Here is an 8,999-nt window from a genome sequence, read left to right as displayed (position 1 = left end):
CTCTTCCCTCATGTGCTTCTCATTCCCTTACTCATACTATCATCTACTCATAACTCCCTACAAGAGCACCTAACACTTGGTTGATGCCACCCTGCTGCTCGTTGAGTGTTATGATCGCTAATGCAGCAATGTGTATAAACCATGTCCTTGTCCTGCATTGTTTCGTACTGTAAGTCACTGTTTTCTTGTTCTCTCATTTGCTCATGTACTTTGTAAGGTGCTGCGGAACCCTTGCTGTGCCACATAACTAAAAGATAATAATAATAAGCAAGCATAGCACTAATTCAAAATGGTCACTAGAGGGCACTCTTTACTGTTTATCTTATAATCACAGGCAGATTAACAGAGCAATTTAAATTGCAGTTCCCTTCCCTTTGCTAAAATAATTCTGGGATGCAAACGGTTAAGTTTCAAAGTGCAGTAAAGAACATTCATATAAGAAATAAATGGAAAACACAAATATGTTAGGCTGCTGTCGTTACCTATAGTGTATTATTTCAAATACATATAAAAATTATAAATTGTTAATGAGTTGGGCTGTAAGATTAAAATATATTTAATGGCACATGGGATGCAACCCTTCATTTCCAGGCAGAGAACTATGATTCTGATACCACTTGCCATTCCCGGATAAATGTGTGACATGTTGCTGCAGCAGCCAGGGTCCAGGTGATAAGTGACTCCCCGTGCACAGGAAAGCAGCGATCTTTATGTAGATTGATTACTAGGCATTTGACAGTCCCTGCACGATGGGACAGATGCTTTAAGAAGTTGCCCTCCTCCCAGCCTCCCGCCCCCACCTGGCGAGAGTCTTGCACAGTCCGTTGCCTGTAGGCTCACCGCTGGGGAGAGCTGTAAGCACGTAGCGCTGCTAGACCATCGCAAAGCTGCACATCCAGTCCAGCTGGCTGAGGCTTGGCCGGGGGAAGCAATCTGCAAGACCGCAGAAGCCATAATAACCTGGAATATAGTGGGAAGGGCCCGGCAAGACGGGACTGAGCTCATGCAGTACTCCCAGCATTGATGGAAAGGATTGCAGCAATACCAACCGGATTTTACAGCCGAAAATAATCGGGACTGATAGGGGCACTGAAGAGCCCCCTGCTCGCTTCATAGCAGCACCTGCTGCAATCTGGCGTCCGTAAGGTAAAGGGACGGGGTCCGCCGGGGGAGTTTGAGCGGTCAACACGAGTGCACTGGCTGAAGTGTACATGTTTGTCGTATTATGGAGCTAGTGTGGGTCACACATTCAAATGTGTGTGTGTGTGTGTGTGTATGTATATATATATCTTTTTATGTATTGCAAAAGGAAGTAAGGATTTAAGTTTCATGTATGCGGTGGTTAGTTCGATATCCTTCTTTGTATTTTTGTTTTTTATAAGGTGGTGGGTGTTGAGTATTTTTGATAGTTTACTTTTATGTCCAAAATTCCCATTTATCCATTAGAATCAGATGAGGCGGGGGAAGGCAAATGTAGCCTAATGCCACCTTTTTGATTGCATCAGGTGCTGTGATGGTCACAATACAAATGGTTAATTTAAGTGGTTTTTAAAATCCTGGTGTTGTTGTGTTTGCAATTATTTGTTGCTGTTAGGCGTATAGATGATTATGTGGTGCTTTCATAGATATGGTTGTTTAGTAATGCCCGCTGAGTGACAAAGTCATGACACATTTGTGCATTTGTTGTAGAGGTGTATTGCTTACATTGTTGGTGTGTCGATTTGTACAGTCTGTCTACTGGAAGTCTGAGAGAAACGAAATGCATCAATGTTTTGGTTGCTGAATTGTAATGTATATCATGCTAGTGATCTTGGATGTTTTTTTTTTTTTTTTTTTTACCTTCGAGTTAAATCTTTATTTCTGTCTCTATTGATTACTCCACTGTTGCTACGCAATATATAGGCTTAGGGGCTGCCATTAGGAGGGTACAGGTGGTAGGTTCTATGAAAAAAGCCCACAGGAAAATTGCGCATAGAAAAAACTCACAATCATAAATGCGCACAAGTAAAAAAAAGCGTACATGGAAAATTAACCACACTGAAAATTGCTCACATGGCAAAATGCCCTCATGGAAAATATGCACATATAGTAATTTTCACATATTGCTAATTATAATTTTGCTATGTTAGCAAAAGCCTAACGCTAACCTGTGGTGGAGACACTGGGGTCCCCTCTCATTCAGGGTTTGTTTTTACCAGCTGGAAGAATTAAATATGGACAATTACCAGTTTGTTGTAGTTTCTCTGCTCTCTGCGGGACTCCGCTGTCATGATGGGTAAAAAAAAAATATTATTAAAGAATTGTTTTTCCTTCTGAATAAAGCTTGTTTATAAAAATTGATCACCTTTTTTTATTTTCTGTATATCCCTTACAAACATTTACGCTCAAGAGCATTAAAGCCCTCTTCATTCACAGGCTACTTTTGTATAACCAACCACAACAAAATGTAAGCTGGGCACTAATAAAAAATAATAAAATAGACCAAATATAAGCACACACCTGTAGGTTTATGTATACCTACTAAAAAAACCAACTATCCAAAGATAGTCGTTAATAGAACTATAATACGCTGAAGTGATGTTGCGCTAATAACTAAATTAAATCAAAAAAGGTTACTATATCTTGACATGACAGAAAATAGACACCAATAATATGTTCAAAGTACAATTTATAAAAAAAACCAGTATCAATAACACTATAAAATATATAATCATGCATTAGAATGTAAGCTCTTATTTTTAGAATGTAAGCCAGTGTTGGCTAACCTTGACACTCCAGCTGTTGTGGAACTATATATCCCAGCATGCCCTGCCACAGTTTTAGCATGCCCTAATAGCAAAACTAGCAGTGCATGGTGGGTTATGTAGTTCCATAACAGCTGGAGTGTCAAGTTTAGCCAACACTGATGTAAGCTCTTACAAGCAGGGCCCTCTACCCTCTTGTGCTTCTCCCTACTTTAGTTTCATCTACTTCTTACTCACCACTACGGCACCTAACACTTGGTTGCTTATGCTCTGTTGCTTATCTGGGTGTTATAGTCGCTAATGTAGCAATATATATTATCCATGGGGAGGGGGGAACCTGTCTTTTTTTTTTTTTTTCGTACTGGGCCCCACAAATTTTTGATGGAAGCCCTATATAGGCTTGGCATAGTGAATCATGCTACTAAAATTACAGTTTTTCATTCTCCTTAATGTAAATGCTGCCATTATGTTAAAGTGTTAATGTTCTAACCATAGTCATCACTAACACTATGCGAATCTTGGCGGCTATTAGGGGCACCTAAGTGACTGAAATAGTTACCTAATGTCACTTTGTCACACTGAGTTCCGGCCACTAGTTGTAGAGGTAATAGCTGACATCTCATAAAGCTGCTGCTCCACCATGTTTGTAATGAAATTAAATAGTATGCTGGGCTATGATGTTAAAGCCCAGCACCACAATTCTAAAGCCCCCATATACGGTGCAATTTTATTATTTATTTTTTTACACGATTTGGCCGTTTTCGATCGATTGGAACCAATCGTGTAAAAAGTGCCGTGTGTGTGTGGGGATAACGAGGCCAATGTGCGCCCCCGCGGTCATACATCGTTGTCACTGATCAATAGAACCTGCAGAAAGATATCGACCTATCTTTCACGACTAGGCACACATCGTTTCGTGTGTGTGCATGATGAACGATCCGATGGATCATATGTTGTCACTTTTCCTCCCATTATATAAATTCCAGCATCGTGAGGTTGTTGGCTACAAACGATATATCGTTTACAATCTGCAGTCGTTTACGACCCATCGATGTCGTTTGGCCGTTTGTACAATCGTTCCGTGTGTAGGCGCAATATCGTTTGATCGGGAGAGTTCAGGAATTCAAGGGAAATTGCAAACGAGATTGTATCGTTTGCAAATCGTACCATGTATGGGGGCCTTGGGGAAAGAGTTTTGCTGCACCATCCCACTCCATTCTAAGTGACAGGATGAGGAACCACAGATGGAATCAGTATGTAATAACGCCGGCCGCATGGTTCATATCTCGACAGCTAATTTTGGTAAGTAACCCTACCCCCTACCGTAACCCTAATCCTTCCTTAGGGCTGCCTAACCCTAACCTCTCCCCCCTAGTTACTAAACTTAACCACCCTTTCCCCGCAGCCTAAAGCAAGTCTTCGGGGGGTGCCTATCCCTAACCTCCCCCCGGGGTGCCTAACCCTAACCCCTCCCACCCCCTTACCCTAGCCTAAACCTAACCCCTTCCCGGGGGGGGGTTCCTAACCCTAAGTTCCCCCCAGGATCCCTAACACCCTAACACCACCCGCCCCCCACCCCCTGTGGCTGTCCACGCCCGGCTTGCCCTTAGTTTGGTATGCCGGGCGTCGGTCTCCTGGCGTAGGTCTAATGACAGGCGTTGGGATTTCAATGCCTGTCATTAGTACCTTGCCGGGATTTTACAGTCGGGAAGCCGGCGGTCGGCATTTCGACCGTCTGCTTCCTGACTACATCCCCCACAGATGATGGGAGCACAATTGGGGCAGTGTCCAAGAGGGTGGCACTTTGGGCACCCAGAATGCATTCATCATCTGGCTAGAACTTGACCAGGTCTTGATGTGTCCTGTACTTATTATGTAACATAAAAATCTCTGGTTTGGAGTAGCTATTGTCTTATAATTTTGAAGTTGTGGCACAGCAGTAGGATCCCACTTCTAGCTTTTGTGAAGTGACACAGGGATTTTGCTGTGATTTTTGTCATCAAGCCCTGTCTCTCCTGCACAAATACTTGAACCCAACACTGCTCGTTCCCGCGGTCGCATGCGGTATCGTCCGCTGTGCTGCACGACGAGCTATTATCTTAGACTTAAGATCTTTACTTAAAAAAAAAAAAGGAGAAATAAAGATTGAATATCTGCGGATTGTACGATGCCAGAATTCTAGGAGTCCATCTGAGGACAACGATTTTGTCTGGTCAATGAAGTTTCCTCTAATACCACATTGTCCAAATAACCTGGATTATTGCTGTGTCAACCTGGGTCTCGGCTCAGTGTCGAAGAGGCCAGGGATGGATTCCTAGGTCGAGGGATCCGGCAATCCAACCCAGATAGCGAGCAGGGTTGAACACGGGAACGTGTAACCCTGCAGTGTGAACGAGTAACACGGGCCATGTTCACAACATGGGAAGATGCGGATCCCTGGCACTTGGAAATGATATCTCCAAGCGCCGGCAGTGCAGTGTAAACCACGTCAACCTGGGTCGGAGCCGTGGTCTGCAAGGCATCTGATCCGAGTTGGAACAGTGGGCCTGATTCAGACCCGGTCGCAAGGGCTGAGCGCTCGCAACCGGGTCGATGGTGGCCCAGAGCGCATGCGCATAACTGAGCCGGCTCCGGCGTGCGCATGCGCGAGACCCGGATAGTGACTGGCAATCCGTCGCTCCGAGTCTCGTACCAAAGGGGGCGTGCTGTCGATGTTGAGTGACAGCAGGCCCCTTTTGGTGGGTGGGCCGGGGGGGGGGGTGTTGGCTGCCCCCACAGAGGTTTCCTGAATTCTGTACCATTCAGTTGGAATACTCTGGATCCCTGGTTTGGGTGAATTGTTCTTGATTGATATGCCATAAGCCAAGTTATTATCATGTACATATTCTTAATCTTATGTTTTAACCTATAAAGTTTGGATATACTACCCTATGAATTTCTCTTGGTTTTTGTCTTGATGCTGGGCTATATTCTGATGCTGGAAACTATACGAAAACTGTGTCCTCATTCATCATAACATTGGTTGGAATTGAGATAAGCTTGTTTATATAAATTAAATGTACGCACATTACTTATTCTGAAAAACCAAACAGTGTCTTACATACTACGCTATTAGCGCCTTCTTGTCGTCGTATGTATTTATGTGCGTATATATATATATATATATATATGAAAAATAATGGGAGACGTGTGCCTAATAGTGTGGAATTTAAGGAAAAGTAATTAGTGCTCAAATGGTAAGTATTGTGCGTACCAAAATATATATATGTGTGTGTATGTATGTGTGTGTGTGTATATATATATATATATTTTTATTCCAGTATTAGTCCACACTCACGTCTGAAAATCCAATTGCTGGGGTAGCCACCCAAATGGGATCACCTGTATCCCTGCATACAAAAAATTAACAGTCTCCGACGTTTCGGTCCTAGCCATGGACCTTTGTCAAGGTACCTTGACAAAGGTCCATGGCTAGGACCGAAACGTCGGAGCTTTAATATGATGCTGTAAATTTTTTTTAAAAAGATGAAATAAAAACTAATTTTAGAAGACTGGTGAGTGCACCCCCTTTGTTCATTTTTTTATATATATATATATATATATGTGTGTGTGTGTGTGATATATCAATTTTTTTTTCTTCATGTCTTATATTCCCCACTTAGTGTCCTGCTAGCACCTTCCGTCTAGTAGTGGCAGGCTTATCTGTTGTGAGTAGAGGTAAATCAAATTAGCTTTATTTTTTTTTAGAATGATATTTGCCACTGTGCTTCGGGGAAGAACTACAAAGCTAAAACCATTTGTTTAATTTTTACCATAGCCATTCAGACTTGAAGATGACGATGTGCGCTGGTAGCCTGGCGACTCTTCCATTGTGTGCAGTGCATTGGTATAAGCTTGGGGACAGCAAATGTCATTTTTAATTCACACCTGAGCTAACCATAAGCAATAGATATGATAAATACCAGAGAACTGGCTTTTACTTAAAAGCAAATCATTTTTTTTGTATGGTTTTCCACCCCCCACACCCCCATTGCTACTATCACAACCGACAATAGAGCTTGTCCTTGACCTGATAAGGGAATCTTTTGAACCTCTTAGCAGTTATTAACCATTATTATGTTATCTTATGTTTAGATATATCATTTATATAGCTTTATCGCTAAGTGTACACTGTAGAGTAGCTGCATCATTTGTGTGTTCAACCTTAATCTTTATCTGTCCTGGAACTAACCTTTATTTGCTTTGTGTAGTTAATAACAAACACATTTTTGTGGTCAAATCCAACTGTTGGACATTTTGTGTTATTGTGAAATTGAACTGGAGACAGATATGAAAAGTCTAATTAGATCTCTTATAATAAAACTCTGTTAAATCTTTAGCATAATCCTTTGTTTACAATGGTACCATTGGCAATAATCTGACTATTGCAATACTACTGGCTTCCTTTTAGAAGAAACTAATCAATTTAAGTTCTTTGTACCTTTCCACTCTTTGCCATCTGTGTGCATCACCAAATGGAATATTATTATTCCATTATTATTATTATCCCCCCCCCCCCCCCCCCCCGAAGTCAGTGAAATGACTGGGCTCAATTTAATTAGGAGCGACGGGAGGGGGGGCAAGTTTCTGGTGCAACGGCGTAGAAACACTTGTAATGTGGCCCAATGGGGCTGTGAACAAAAATCCACATGTCTGGTGGTACCGTAATTGCGTCATGTAGCCATACTTACTCGCGCCTAATTGAATTGTGCTCACTGAATGATAATGTAGTAATAAAAATATATGCCTCAAGCGTAAAAATAAACTGGAGTAGTCTATTAATAGACTACAGAAAACAATGCTAAGCATTTAGATTGTAATTTATTTTTTTTTAACTAAATGAGCGCTAATGAAATGCTTCAGTAAACAGATGAGTTTTGAGTCTGTTTTTGGAGGATTCTAGAGTGCAGGCCTCTCCAGCTGTGCGGGGAAGCGAGTACCAGAGAGTCGGATGTAGCAAAGCTAAAGGCTGAATTAATTAAGAGATTCTAGGGGGTGGTGTAGTTAGATTTCTGGTGGACGGGATCCCGGACGTCGATATAACGACTCCGAAATCCCGCCGCCCGCCATAATGCTAACGCTGATATTCCGGGGATGGAGGGGTTAGGATTAGGCACCCCCCCCCCGGGACAGTTAGGTTTAGGGTGCAGGAAGGGGGGGGTTAGGGTTAGGCACCACTAAAGAAGGGTTATGGGGGGACAGTGGAGGGTTAGGTTACTTACAATCCCCAGTCGGCATTGTAAATCTTCGTCCTTCTGGTGTCTGTATGAGAACCAGTGGCTATTCAGCCATCGGTATTTCATACCGATTCCCTAGGTTGGGGGTGGGCAGTAAATGTCCCTCCAGCTCCTGATGAACTACACATCCCAGCATGACATGCAAGAGCCTTTAGTATTACCAAATAGCAAAACTGTGGCAGGGCATGCTGGGATGTGTAGTTCTACAACAGCTGATGGGGACACTTATTGCCCACCCCGTTCTAGGTACTGCTAATAGCACTTCTACTACAGATCGAAGTAAGCAAATGGGGGTTTACGGAATCAGAAGCTGCATCAGGTACCTTGGACTATGGTTATGTAGGGGTTTGGAAGTCGGTAAGCTAATCTTGAAGTAGATTCACCCTCTTGCAAGCAGCCAGTGAAGGCAGTAGAGAATGGTTGCTATGTGGCAGGAAAGGTGTTAGGTTAGTTGAAAGCGTGGCTGCTGCATATTGTATCCGGTGCAATTCTCTTGCTGGTAGACCCAGGAAGAGCGCATTGCAGCGATGATACAAATCTATGTATGAGTGTAGGCACCTCTTCTGAGAGAATTAAGTTCTTGATTCTGGCTATGTTCCTCATATGAAAGAATGTGTTTTTGATCATGGCTGACACCTGTTGATGTGTCAAACTACAATCCAGGAAAACACCAATATTATGAACATGTTCAGTGTATTGCAACTCTGAACCCTTAAGTGTACGTCCAGTAGGTTGGCTAAGCTGCAATCTTGCCCTTTGGCAATAGGGTAGTAAGAACCTCTACTTTATCAGTATTAAGTCACAGCCAACTGGTACTCTTCCACTCAGCTCAGCAAAACACACACACTTAAGATTGGTATTGGGTTCTCAGTACCTATAGCAAAGGACAGGTGCAGTTGAGTATCATCTGCATAGCAGGGGAAGACTAAGCCATGACATCTGATTATTTCACCCAGTGGTAACATATATACTGCAAATA

General features: G+C 42.6%; 1 protein-coding gene across 2 annotated transcripts in view; it reads left to right on the top strand.

The window, feature by feature from the left end:
• Positions 1 to 809: 809 nt before the first annotated feature.
• GREB1L (GREB1 like retinoic acid receptor coactivator) overlaps positions 810 to 8,999 on the top strand; it is a 159,814-nt gene continuing 151,624 nt past the window's right edge. For both annotated transcript variants that reach the window (XM_088469621.1, XM_088469620.1), the window contains exon 1: positions 810 to 1,146. The gene's annotated coding sequence lies outside the window, so the exon portion shown is untranslated. The remainder of the gene's footprint in view (positions 1,147 to 8,999) is intronic.

This window comes from Taudactylus pleione, unplaced genomic scaffold (genome assembly GCF_031769625.1).
Source record: "Taudactylus pleione unplaced genomic scaffold, aTauple2 ptg000093l, whole genome shotgun sequence".
Classification (NCBI taxonomy): Eukaryota; Metazoa; Chordata; class Amphibia; order Anura; family Myobatrachidae; genus Taudactylus; species Taudactylus pleione.
Note: the sequence above shows the minus strand (reverse complement) of the source record. Positions and strands in the feature narration are given on the sequence as shown.